The sequence below is a fragment of the Stenella coeruleoalba genome (assembly GCF_951394435.1).
Source record: "Stenella coeruleoalba genome assembly, chromosome: 7".
NCBI classification, from domain to species: Eukaryota; Metazoa; Chordata; class Mammalia; order Artiodactyla; family Delphinidae; genus Stenella; species Stenella coeruleoalba.
The window spans coordinates 32,547,014-32,561,223 of record NC_137153.1 but is presented as its reverse complement, the minus strand read 5'-3'; the positions used below and the strand labels follow the sequence as shown (position 1 = coordinate 32,561,223).

The 14,210-nt window shown below is 37.5% G+C and overlaps 1 protein-coding gene across 5 annotated transcripts in view; it reads left to right on the top strand.

Moving 5' to 3' along the window:
• Positions 1 to 14,210, top strand: part of LOC307188490 (uncharacterized protein) — a 115,223-nt gene that overhangs the window by 39,205 nt on the left and 61,808 nt on the right. Inside the window, exon 2 of one of the 5 annotated variants that reach the window (XM_079925658.1) lies at positions 9,295 to 9,413. The exons of 3 other annotated variants lie outside the window; for them this stretch is intronic. The gene's annotated coding sequence lies outside the window, so the exon portion shown is untranslated. Of the gene's footprint in view, positions 1 to 9,294; positions 9,414 to 13,986; positions 14,007 to 14,210 lie in introns of those variants that run through there. One more of the 5 variants, XM_079925659.1, reaches the window with a different exon arrangement.

Here is a 14,210-nt window from a genome sequence, read left to right as displayed (position 1 = left end):
AGAAATGAGTATTGCATCTTAAATAAAATAGTCTTGGACAAGTGGTTCCCACTTATCGCTGAGGTTGTTCAAAAGGCTGCACTCTCACAGTGGACTCTTGAACCCTTATGCACACCAAGCATTACATCTCACTTATACCTTACTAGCATTCTTGTGCTGGTTCCTTGATTTTAATTTAAAAAGTAGTAAGTCCTTGAAAACATACAAAGTAAGAAGCAAAAACCCTCCATCACCCTAGTCTCTTTCCCTCACAGGGGAAGCAACTATAAAGTTAAGATGTCAATTAAAAAATATTTACAAGATGAAAATGATTCTTAAAAGTCCTTGGGGGCATTTAATCATTGAAGGGTATGCTGAAGAAGGTAAGTAACAGTTTGACCTCCAATCCAGAGACTATTGGCAGTAAGTGTAAACAGTGCTCTAACAACATGGCCTAATAGAACTATAGAACTAAAGAAAAAGCTAGGATTAGGATTATTGGGCCCGAATTCACATTGTTCCTAATGAAGAACCTTAAAATCATGAAATATTGACTGATCTCTAATTCTAAGTCATTCCAGAATGCTATTTTCTATGTCGAGGAGTGGAGTTTGAGAGAGAAATAAGAAGGAATAAAGTCCAATTTGGTTTTAAAGAATCATGGAGAAATGAAGATTATTTCTTTCATAATTTCCCTGTAGATAGAGCTCTTCTATGACTGGCTGTTTCACTAAAGCAGGGAAATACAGGGTGTTATCCAGAAAATCATATCAGTTTACTTCAAGTCAGTCCTCTTCTGGGCAAACACATCTTTAACTTCATTTGTATTATATAGTATTTTAAATTATGAATTGTTTTGTCTTCTCAGGTCAGTTTCTTTCAGCCACGTGGGTTTGTTCTCTGTTTATTCCTTCCTCCTTCCCTCTCTTCCTTCTTCTCTCCTGTACTCCCTTTTTTATTTGTGAATTGGAAAGACGATTTCCTTATATATGCTAAACTATGCAATAGCAAAACCCCAAAATATAACTAACATTTTATGAAGAAGACAATAACTAAAAAAAATTATAGTGGAAAAATCTTAGGAAACTGGAAGGAATTTGGGGGTCTTTCTGTCTCGAAGTAGATTTGGAATGTGAATTTCAGGTTCTCTTTTTTAATGCAGGGTTGCTAGTTGAGCCTTTATTTTGTTTCCAGAAAAACAATCAGCTTACATATTTTTTTTAACAAGGTTTTCTTCACCTTTGGAAATTAGTAATGATTAAAAAGAATATTATATAGTTAAGTCATGTCTAATTTTTTTCCTCATGGGTTCACCGTAGTTCAGGTTATAGCCCTGATCTGTTTAATCCTCCAACAATCCTGAGAGGGAGCAAAGGGGCAGGATGTTCTTTCCTCATTTCACAGATGAGAAAACTGAGGTTCAAAGATTCAAAGTGAGGTTCAGTGCTTCTGCCAAGGTCATTCTCTGAGGTGAAGCCGGAGCCAGGAATAGCACCTCATCCTCTTGTTTTCTCTCATGTGATTCTCCTCCGCTGACCCACTCTCACTATAAAAACACACTGTACCAGGCCTCACACAATCCCTGAAACGTCCTTTTAGTAGGACACTATGGTAGTGACAAGATTGAACAGATATAAAGAATGCTGTAAAAAAGGACCTGTGTTTTTTATTGACTCCATCCCATAAACTTCCACAGCCACACCGCATGAGAGACATGAGACATCCATTAAGATCATGTTCCCATTAGTTCCCAAAATCTAGCTAGAACTAGATTTTGCAGAAATTGAAGACACATCTTGTGGCCTGACTGCTGAAAATGAGTGTCTCAGGAGTCAGAGAGACATTGCTGCTCAACGAAGTCAAGAATGCCCTTTGCTAATTTTTTCTCCTCCATTTCTGAGGGAATTTAAATTCATGATCGGCACCATATATTATACTTCAATACTATTCATCATCCATCTTGTACATATTTGCAGGAAAGAATGTTGCCCAAGTCATTATATCTCGCCATGATTCACAGTCATATGACCTTAGGTGGCAGCTCAGCAGGAGCTTACCGGTGCCTTAGATCATCCCTGTTGTGGACATACAACAGCGTGACCTCCGACTTCCCAAGCTGTCTCTTCATGAAATGAAAATGGAACTGAGAGTTTAGGGGAACGTTTTGAAAGTGTCTGGCTCTTGTAGTCATCTAATGAGGTCCTCATTTCTAGCTGCTAAACATGCCCTTTAATTGGTGGTCACTCGAAAATCAATGATAATATCACTGTCCAACTCTTTGGAGCTATTTTTCTCTCAGCTTTCTATCCTGCAAGTGCACGATAAAAGAAACCACCCATTCAGCCATTATCTTGTGTCACTTACTATTCAGAGATCAGTCTTCCTTTATGTGCTCCTTCAGGAAAGACCTGGGTTGTATTTTTCACTTGCCTTTCAGGCAGAGAGTAGAGTCCTTGGCACAGATTAAGTCCTCAGAAATGTTAGATGGGTGGATGGGTGGGCAGTGGATTGCAGCACATGAGCAACTACAGTAACATTGTGATTTTTTACTGTACATGACAAGGAAATGACCTCAGTTGGGGAAATAAATGCCTAGCACATATGCCACCACTTTCCCCTTCCATCTTCATTACAGTCCTTACTAATCTATTATGACATTTTTTCCCATTGGGTCTAGACATGACCTCAGGATGCTTGTAGAATATAAACAGTCCTGTGCAATGTAAACCTTGTATAATGTAAACAGTGCTTTACTGTTTGATTTGAGTTGGGACACGAGAAGAATCCTATTTTCCATCCATAACATAGATGTTGGGAATAATAGCTAATGCTTATGTAAACATATAGATTCATAGGATAGAAAAAATAATTTTTAAGAAATGACCTAGTACAGACGAAAATATATGTTAACTTGATTATAGAAATTTGGTTCAGCCACTCAGCTTCAACCTTCAAAAATCATGTCACTTTTTATTTTAAACCAACATATGAAACCAAGGTATAGCAAAATAAACCATAAACCTTGCAGAACAGGGCCCTTCTAGATACGATCTCATTAGGACCCGATCCTCCATGGTTGTATCTACACAGAGGGGTAATGCCAGGTCCCCTACTGGGAAGTTGAATTGGAGGAAGAGATAGACATAGAGGTACTATGGGTAATTCTAGACTGACATGGTCATCAAGAAGTCCTATGAAAAATAATTTCTGGTGAGTATAGAGTAGATCAGCAATGAGAAATGGAGAGGATTGGAATTAAGAAGACTCATCACTAGTCCGTGGTTATTACCAGTGTACCAGTTTAGCAATGAATTACTCAAGGTAATTGATGCTAGGTAGTCTAACAAACACTCCTGAAAGCCAAGTGTCTTAACTTAATAAATGTTTATTTCTCTTGTCAGAGACCAGTGTGAATTAGGTGGTTCATTCTTAGCAGATTGCTTTCAAGTAGTGAATCAGGAACCCATGCCCCCTCCACCTTGAGGTGTTGTCTTAAATGCATGACTACCTAAACGACAGCAGAAGGGAACATGGGCAATCATGCATAGTATCTCCTGGCCAGGCCTGAAAGTGGTAGGCCCATACCCTTTCAACAAGAATGCAAAAACTTGACCTCTGCCTGGCTCCAAGGGAGGTTAGAAAAGGTCATTGTTCTGTGTGTCCAGGAAGAGGAGAATGAAGTGCATCTCACTGTCTCATCCATAGCTGAAGGCAGGTAATCTGTAACAGAGAGCAATATTTGCACATGGTGATACATGAAGATTGAGGAAGATTGATTTCTCAATCATTGAGGAGTACTGTTCCATCTAACTGAGTTCTGAATGGTAATAAAGTCATCCACTGAAAACTTACCAATCTAGTTTGTGTGCAAGATATTATGAATTATAGTCTTACCGTTAATTTAGCAGACCCACAAATATTTACATCTACCAAGCACCGTGCTGGCAACTGCAGCTTACCAGTACTTCTTTCCTGGGCCCTGGATAATTTCCAGTAGTTGGTATCAGGATCTAAGCTATCCACTTGATGTGGACACTAGTCCCCTTGTAGCCCTCTCACAGGAGCCTTTAACCGTTCGTGGCCAAAAACAAAGGCAATGGCAAGAGTTACTGCTATGCTTATCAGAAAGTGTCTCCTAAAGTCTTGTCTCCTAAATCATTTTTCTGGCCCCTTTATAGTAATTCTTTCTTTATTCACATTTCTTGGCCTACTGAACACGATAATCAAATCCTCCCTCAATTTTCTTTTTTCTGAAGTATATAAAACTACATTTTCTTCAGCCTTTTTTTAAAAAAATGATAATTATCTTGTTTATTTGTATTTGGAAAATCTAATGAGATCACATATTTAAAAATCACATACTATCAAAAGATAAATAGTAGTAGTAATTCCTTCTGGAATATTTTTCCCCCTCATCCAACCAACGTTAGGTCCCTTACCCCCTTTCTTAGCAACTTTTATTCATTTCTTTTGTGTCTATCAGAAGTTTTTTGTGGCAAAGGTACACGTGTATGTTTCAGAGGTTACTGTTGTCATGAATTCACAGAAGCCAGAGCCTGGAAAGCATTAAGTGGTCCTGAGCACCCCATTTCCAATAGCAGTGCTGCATTTCCAATAGCAGTGCTCAAATGGCTGGGTGTCCTATAATTCAACTCAATTCTGGCACTATCTACCTGTAGATAGCATCAGATCTCACATGTTAAGGGCTCAGTCCAGCAGGAATGCACACACACACTTCAGGTGCCAGTCACCAAGTATACGTTGTCACCTGTGCTTCTGACCCTTGTACCACAGATCAGAGGTTCCAACGACCCCCTTCTTAGCTTTAATTAATTTGCTCAAGTGACTCATAGAACTCACAGAAATATTCTATTAACTAGATTAACCGGTGTATTATAAAATGGTAGAACTCAGCAACAGCCAGATAGAAAACATATATAGGACGAGGTATGGGGAGAAAGCATGGAAGGCCACTCTCCCCAAATCTCCATGTGCTCACCAACTGGGAAGCTCCCTGAACCCTGTCGTTGGGGGTTTATGGAGGCTTCAGTACACAGCCGTGACTGAATGACTCATTGACCGTGGGCGATTGAGCTCAATTTTTTTTTTTTTTTTTTTTTGCGGTACGTGAGCCTCTCACTGCTGTGGCCTCTCCCGTCGCGGAGCACAGGCTCCGGACGCGCAGGCCCAGCGACCACGGCTCACGGGCCCAGCCGCTCCGCGGCATGTGAGATCCTCCCGGACCGGGGCACGAACCCGTGTCCCCTGCATTGGCAGGCGGACTCCCAACCACTACGCCACCGGGGAAGCCCTGAGCTCGATCTTGAGTGGCTCTTCCCTGCCCTGAGGTCAAGGGGGTGGGACTGAAAGTTCCAACCTCTAATCACAAGGTTGGTTCCACAGGCTGCCCGCTCCCATCCTTAGGTGCTTTCCAAAGATCACCTTGTTAACGTAACAAAAGACACCATTATCATCTCATCACTTAGGAAATCTCAAGGGTTTTAGAAACTGTGGCAGAAACTGGGACAGAGACCAAAAATATAATTCTTATTACTTCTAAATCACAGTTATCTAGGTAAATGTTTGTATTACCCCAAACAGGCAGTAGTCACCAGGGAAAATAAGTTAATTGCCAGTCTTTTTTATTAATTTTTAAAAATCAGATTTAAGAAGAGAATTTTTTTAATGGCCAGTGAAAATGTCTCTTACTTTTAGCTCTTGCCTTTTTCTACTTATTATTTATTTTTTTCAATTTTTAGTTTAGTTTTGAAAAGTGTCTTTAAGTTATTTTAAGGTTAGAACCGAACCTTCCAGGGTTAAAAAAATATTGCGTCTCTTGAAAGAGATTATTTTAGACTTAGTGAAATGGATTTGTTGCTAGAGAACATGTGACATCATACATTTGACCTTTTTGAAATGATTTACGTTATATCAGCTACATTTTAAGTCCAGCAACTGTGACCAAAAAAAAGAAAAAAAAAACCCTACTAATTAAGGCAACTTTGCAGATTGATGGCATTAGATTATCAATTAAGATCTCAGTTTTAAACCAGATTTTTCCTCTAAATAGTGATCCAAAGAACACTAGTTTTATGGTCAGTCTAATTAGTCAGACAGCCTTCTGATTGTTTAGTGCCTTCACTTGAAGTTTGTTAAATATTTTGAATAGCACCTATGCTCCCATGGGACATTAGTGACTGTGAAGTCAACAAAAAAGAAAAAAAAGTGAGAAAAAGGATTTTGTAGTAAAATAAACTTGAGAAATCCTGGGTTCAGTAAATTTAAACATGTTTGGTGACTGGAGGACTTTTGAGATGTGGAATGAGCTATAATGTGCTCTGTGAATTTCACTGTTAAGTAGAGTTTTGTCTGAAGTGTTTTTAAACTTTATTTGGCTCTACAACCCTTTGTCAGTGGAACATTTTAAAGGACTCTTTGTTTCTAGCAACTTTGGAAAATGCTGTTCTGGTCTCAGTTAAGCCCTTGAAATCTTAGCATTTGGAAGGAGATCCACACACAAGCTCATCCAATTTCTGGTACAGAAATCTACCATGTATCCATGCTATAGGCTCACTCAGCTGTGGATGAGTATTTTGATAACAAAATGCTCACTACCCATAAATCAGCTGATTCTATAGTCAGCATGCTGGTCTGTTAGGAGGTTTTAACTTTTTAAGTGCCTTTTACTATTAGAAAATTTTAAGCTTTAAAATTTTGTCTATTGGACCTAGATCTGATCTCTGGATTAAGATAAGTCCTACTCAAGTAAAAGAATCCTTATTTTTCAAGGATGATTTGTACATAAAAAAAAAAAATCCATATACTTAAAATCATCTGTAAATAGTGACTGAAGAGTAATTGAAAATACATTTGAAAATAATTTTCATTTGAAATTTATGTCAAAATATGTTATTATATAAACGAATCCAGTATATTTTCTCTTATAGCCAGTAAAATTTAGGTTAAATTTTAATTAAGCACAAGTGCTACAATTAAAAAAAAGAATTACATTCTGTTTCGAGTGATTATTTCAGCAAAACTGGTTTATGGGACAGTAAACTGTCCTTCACTGCATGTTCAATGTTAGCAGCTCAAACAGGCTAATTCTGGTAAAAATTCAACAGTTTTCCAAGGCCTTCTCTTAATTATTTGATACTCAATTGTTTTTTCTTTTACTTCTATTGTATCTCTTTTTTAAATTGTTAACTACACATCCTCATTTATCAGTGGCTTTGTATGTTTAACCCAGCAGATCTCTGGTATTATTTACAATGGCTTCATGATATTATATCTTTAAAATTCAGAATTTCACTTTAAAGTTGATTTGAATTTTATTTCTATTATACGGTAGGTATTATGTTTATGTTATGAATCCATCAGTGAGTAATTTTCTGAAACAGGATGAGCAGTTTGCTGACTTAGAAGGGCTGGAATCTATAGACACCTTAAAATTAGGATGTAGATAACGAATAGTTGGATGACAAGAAACCCTGTTATATGAAAACAGGAATAATAATGAGTGTTCCAAATCTTATCTTTTCTGTTCTTCCTTTTCTCCAAAGGTTAGTTCTAGAGTCCTTAATTCTCCATTCAGTATTAAATGATTGACTATTTGCAGCCTTCCCACCATTCTCCCCACTTCTAGGTCTGAGTTTGATAAACCTTTTGGTTTCATCCTTTATTTGTGAAGTAGTGTTCCTAGTCAAGCCAGAAGGCTGTTGCATTAAAGGTTTAGCATTTTAGTGATTTTAGTAGTAAGGGTAAGGATAAGTGGTCTTCAGCCCGTCACAGTCTTCCACCCAACCTTTCTTCATATGAATTTCCTGCAGTAGAAAAATTAGACAACCAGGCTGAATGATTGAGTCCCTGACTAGGACTAGCAATGAACTACTCAGCCCTGGCTTCCTGGGCATGCCATCCTTCAAAAACAGCCTGCCAGATGGAATCTCAATCCCCTAGCTTGGCATTCAAGATACTCATACTCTAATCCACCAAAATCCACTTCCAGTAGTTCTCCCCACTTCTTTCATACAGCAAATATCCATTCACCCAACTGCATTCACTTATCTGGAGTGCAAGTTCTTTTCCTTATATTCCAATATATCCCTATTTCATCTGCCTAGGAAGTCTTTCAACTTCTTCACAATCTTAAATCCTACATGGTCTTTACTGTCCTACCTTTACAACTTGACCTTAAGAAAATTTTTGCTTTCCAAGATCTATAAGTCAATCAATCAGTAAACCATTAATAAGTTCATAGGCTGCTTCAATACAGTTCTCCTCAATACAAATATAGTTGTCAATCCTTAATAATAACAGCTTATAGTTGATCACATAGAAATGTATTTTAACTCACATATTTGTTATCTAAAATGATAGTATAGCACTCTTCATTTTGTTGGTTATTTTCTCACATACTTTACTGTCAGTATCACCTCTTTGAAGACTTAAAGTATATGTTGTCCATTTTTTCAGTATTTTAGTGTCCTGCCCTGTTTTACACTTAGTGGGTGTTCAATAAATGACTTCGACACTTCACAGAACGGAGAAAATTTTCCCAAATCCTACAAGCGTTGACCCTCTCTGACTTTGCACATCACTTGTTAATGGCAGCTGGGTAGTTGTGTTTGATAGAAATTCAAGAAAAAATTTCTACATGTTTCAAGACCAAAGCCACAGTCATATGAGGACCTTAGTCAGCATCATGAATATATTTTTAAACATATACAATGGAGAATTGCACTTTTATGATTTTGTGATGAATCACATGTAAAACAGTCATTCACATTTTATTTATTTATTATTATTATTTTTAAATATCTTTATTGGAGTATAATTGCTTTACAGTGGTGTGTTAGTTTCTGCTTTATAACAAAGTGAATCAGCTATACATCTACATATATCCCCACATCTCCTCCCTCTTGCATCTCCCTCCCACCCTCCCTATCCCACCCCTCTAGGTGGTCACAAAGCACTGAGCTGATCTCTCTGTGCTATGTGGCTACTTCCCACTAGCTGTCTATTTTACATTTGGTAGTGTGTATATGTCCATGCCACTCTCTCTTTGTCCCAGCTTACCCTTCCCCCTTCCTATGTCCTCAAGTCCATTCTCTGTGTCTGCGTATTTATTCCTGTCCTGCCCCTAGGTTCTTCAGAACCATTTTCTCTTTCTTTCTTTCTTTCTTTTTTAGATTCCATATATATGTGTTAGCATATGGGATTTGTTTTTCTCTTTCTGACTTACTTCACTTTGTATGACAGACTCTAGGTCAATCCACCTCACTATGAATAACTCAATTTCGTTTCTCTTTACAGCTGAGTAATATTCCATTGTATATATGTGCCACATCTTCATTATCCATTCATCTGTCGCTGGACACTTAGGATGCTTCCATGTCCTGGCTATTGTAAATAGAGCTTCAAAGAACATTCTGGTACATGTCTCTTTTTGAATGATGATTTTCTCAGGGTATATGCCCAGCAGTGGGATTACTGGGTCGTATGGTAGTTCTATTTTTAGTTTTTTAAGGACCCGACATACGGTTCTCCATAGTGACTGCATCAATTTACATTCCCACCAACAGTACAAGAGTGTTCCCTTTTCTCCACACCCTCTCCAGCATTTATTGTTTGTAGATTTTTTTGATGATGGCCATTCTAACCGGTGTGAGGTGATACCTCATTGCACTTTTGATTTGCATTTCTCTAATGATTAGTGATGTTGAACATCCTTTCATGGGTTTGTTGTCAATCTGTATATTTTCTTTGGAGAAATGTCTGTTTAGGGCTTCTGCCCATTTTGGGATTGGCTTGTTTGTTTTTTTGATGTTGAGCTGCATGAGCTGCTTGTATATTTTGAGATTAATCCGTTGTCAGTTTCTTCATTTGCAAATATTTTCTCCCATTCTCAGGATTGTCTTTTCATCTTGTTTATGGTTTCCTTTGCTGTTCAAAAGCTTTGCAGTTTCATTAGGTCCCATTTGTTTAGTTTTGTTTTTATTTCCATTTCTCTAGGAGGTGGGTCAAAAAGGATCTTGCTGTGATTTATGTCATAGAGTATTCTGCCTATGTTTTCCTCTAAGAGTTTTATAGCGTCTGGTCTTACATTTAGGTCTTTAATCCATTTTGAGTTTATTTTTGTGTATGGTGTTAGGGAGTGTTCTAATTTCATTCTTTTAAATGTAGCTGTCCAGTTTTCCCAGCACCATTATTGAAGAGGCTGTCTTTTCTCCATTGTATATTCTTGCCTCCTTTATGAAAAATAAGGTGACCATATGTGTGTGGGTTTCTCTCTGGGCTTTCTATCCTGTTCCATTGATGTATATTTCTGTCTTTGTGCCAGTACCGTACTGTCTTGGTTACTGTACCTTTGTAATATAGTCTGAGCCTGGGAGCATAATTCCTCTAGCTCTGTTTTTCTTTCTCAGGATTGCTTTTGGTATTCAGGGTCTTTTGTGTTTCCATACAAATTGTGAAATTTTTTGTTCTAATTCTGTGAAAAATGCCGTTGGTAGTTGGATAGGTATTGCATTGAATCTGTAGATTGCTGTGGGTAGTACTGTCATTTTCACAATGTTGATTCTTCCAATCCAAGAACATGGTATATCTCTCCATCTGTTTGTATCATGTTTAATTTCTTTCCTCAGTGTCTTACCGTTTTCTGCATAAAGGTCTTTTGTCTCCTTAGGTAGCTTTATTCCTAGGTATTTTATTCTTTTTGTTGCAGTGGTAAATGGGAGTGTTTCCGATTTTTCATTATTAGTGTATAGGAATGCAAGAGATTTCTGTTCATTTATTTTGTATCCTGCTATATAACCAAATTCATTTATTAGTTCTAGTAGTGTTCTGGTAGCATCTTTAGGATTCTCTATGTATAGTATCATGTCATCTGCAAACAGTGACAGCTTTACTTCTTCCTTTCCAATTCGGATTCCTTTTATTTCTTTTTCTTCTCTGATTTCTGTGGCTAGAACTTCCAAAACTATGTTGAATAATAGTGGTGAGAGTGAACAACCTTGTCTTGTTCCTCATCTTAGAGGAAATGGTTTCAGTTTTTCACCATTGAAAACGGTGTTGGCTGTGGGTTTGTCATACATGGCCTTTATTATGTTGAGGCAAGTTCCCTCTATGCCTACTTTCTGGAGGGTTTTTATCGTAAATGGGTGTTGAATTTTGTGGAAAGCTTTTCCTCCATCTATTGAGATGATCATATGGTTTTTCTCCTTCTGTTTGTTAATATGGTTTATCACATTGATTGATTTGCATATATTGAAGAATGCTTTCATTCCTGGGATAAACCCCACTTGATCATGGTGTAGGATCCTTTTAATGTGCTGTTGGATTCTGTTTGCTAGTATTTTGTTGAGGATTTTTGCATCTATGTTCATCAGTGATATTGGTCTGTAGTTTTCTTTCTTTGTGACATCTTTGTCTGGTTTTGGTATCAGGATGATGGTGGCCTCGTAGAATGAGTTTGGGAATGTTTCTCCCTCTGCTATATTTTGGAAGAGTTTGAGAAGGATAGGTGTTAGCTCTTCTCTAAATGTTTGCTAGAACTCGCCTGTGAAACCACCTGGTCCTGGGCTTTTGTTTGTTGGAAGATTTTTAATCACAGTCTCTATTTCAGTGCTTCTGATTGGTGTCTTTATATTTTCTGTTTCTTCCTGGTTCAGTCTCAGAAGGTTGTGCATTTCTAAGAATTTGTGTGTTTCTTCCAGGTTGTCCATTTTATTGGCATAGAGTTGCTTGTAGTGATCTCTCATGATCCATTGTATTTCTGCAGTGTCTGTTGTTACTTCTCCTTTTTCATTTCTAATTCTATTGATTTGAGTCTTCTTCCTTTTTTTCTTAATGAGTCTGGCTAATGGTTTATCAATTTTGTTTATCTTCTCATAGAACCAGCTTTTAGTTTTATTGATTTTTGCTCTCGTTTCCTTCATTTGTTTTTCATTTATTTCTGATCTGATTTTTATGATTTCTTTCCTTCTGCTAACTTTGGGGGTTTTTTTGTTCTTCTTTCCCTATTTGCTTTAAGTGTAAGGTTAGATTGTTTATTTGAGTTGTTTCCTCCTTCTTGAGGTAGGCTTGTATTGCTATAAACTGCCCTCTTACAACTGCTTTTGCAGCATCCCGTAGGTTTTGCGTCATCGTGTTTTCATTGTCATGCGTTTCTAGGTATTTTTTGATTTCTTCAGTGATCTCTTGGTAATTTAGTAACATATTGTTTAGCCTCCATGTTTTTGTATTTTTTACAGTTTTTTTCCTGTAATTGATATCTAGTCTTGTAGCATTATGGTCAGAATAGGTACTTGATACGATTTTAATTTTCTTACATTTACCAGGGTTTGACTTGTGACAAGTCAATATATGATCTATCCTGGAGAATGTTCCATGAGCACTTGAGAAGAAAGTGTATTCTGTTCTTTATGGATGGAATGTTCTATAAATATCAATTAAGTCCATCTTGTTTAATGTGTCATTTAAAGCTTGTGTTTGCTTATTTATTTTCATTTTGGATGATCTGTCCTTTGTTGAAAGTGGGGTGTTAAAGTCCCCTCCTATGATTGTGTTACTGTTGATTTCCCCTTCTATGGCTGTTAGCATTTGCCTTATGTATTGAGGTGCTCCTATTTTAGGTGTGTAAATATTTACAATTGTTATATCTTCTTCTTGGATCAATCCCTTGATCATTATGTAGTGTCCTTCTTTGTCTCTTGTAATAGTCTTTATTTTAAAGTCTATTTTGTCTGATATGAGAATTGCTATTCCAGCTTTCTTTTGATATCCATTTGCCTGGACTATCTTTTTCCATCCCCTCACTTTCAGTCTGTATGTGTCCCTAGTATGTGTCTGAAGTGGTTCCTTTGTAGACAGCATATACAGGGGTCTTGTTTTTGTGTCCATTCAGCCAGTCTATGTCCTTTGGTTGGAGCATTTAATTCATTTACATTAAGGTAGTTATTGATATGTATGTTCCTATTCCCATTTTCTTAATTCTTTTGGGTTTGTTATTGGAGGTTTTTTCCTTCTCTTGTGTTTCCTATCTAGAGAATTTCCTTTAGCATTTGTAGTAAAGCTGGTTTTGTGGTGCTGAATTCTCTTAGCCTTGGCTTGTCTGTAAAGGTTTTAATTTCTCCGTCAAATCTGAATGAGATCCTTGCTGGGTAGAATTATCTTGGTTGTAGGTTTTTCCCTTTCATCACTTTGAATATGTCTTGCCACTCCCTTCTGGCTTGCAGAGTTTCTGCTGAAAGGTCAGTTGTTAACCTTATGGGGATTCCCTTGTATGTTATTTGTTGTTTTCCCTTGCTGCTTTTAATATTTTTTCTTTGTATTTAATTTTTGATAGTTTGATTAATATGTGTCTTGGCATGTTTCTCCTTGGATATTTCCTGTATGGCACTGTCTGCGCTTCCTGGACTTGATTGCCTATTTCCTTTCCCATATAAGGGAAGTTTCCAACTGTATTCTCCTCAAATATTTTCTCAGTCCCTTTCTTCTTCTCTTCTTCTTCTGCGACCCCTATAATTCGAATGTTGGTGTGTTTAATGTTGTCCCAGAGGTCTCTGAGACTGTCCTCAATTCTTTTTATTCTTTTTTCTTTATTCTGCTCTGCAGTAGTTATTTCTACTATTTTATCTTCCAGGTCACTTTTCTGTTCTTCTGCCTCAGTTATTCTGCTATTGATTCCTTACAGAGAATTTTTAATTTCATTTATCGTGTTCTTCATCATTGTTTGTTTGCTCCTTAGTTCTTCTAGGTCCTTGTTAAACGTTTATTGTATTTTCTCCATTCTATTTCCAAACTTTTGGCTCATGTTTACTATGATTACTCTGAGTTCTTTTTCAGGTGGACTGCCTATTTCCTCCTCATTTGTTTGGTCTGGTGGGTTTTTACCTTGCTCCTTCATCTGCTGTGTATTTCTCTGTATTCTCATTTTGCTTAACTTACTGTGTTTGGGGTCTCCTTTTTGCAGGCTGCAGGTTCGTAGTTCCTGCTGTTTTTGGTGTCTGCCCCCAATGGCTAAGGTAGGTTCAGTGGGTTGTGTAGGCTTCCTGGTGGATGGGAGTGGTGCCTGTGTTCTGGTGGATGAGGCTGCATCTTGTCTTTCAGGTGGGCAGGACCGCATCCTGTGGTGTGTTTTGGGGTGTCTGTGACCTTATTATGATTTTAGGCAGCCTGTGTGCTAATGGGTGGGGTTATGTTCCTCTCTTGCTAGTTGTTTGGCATAG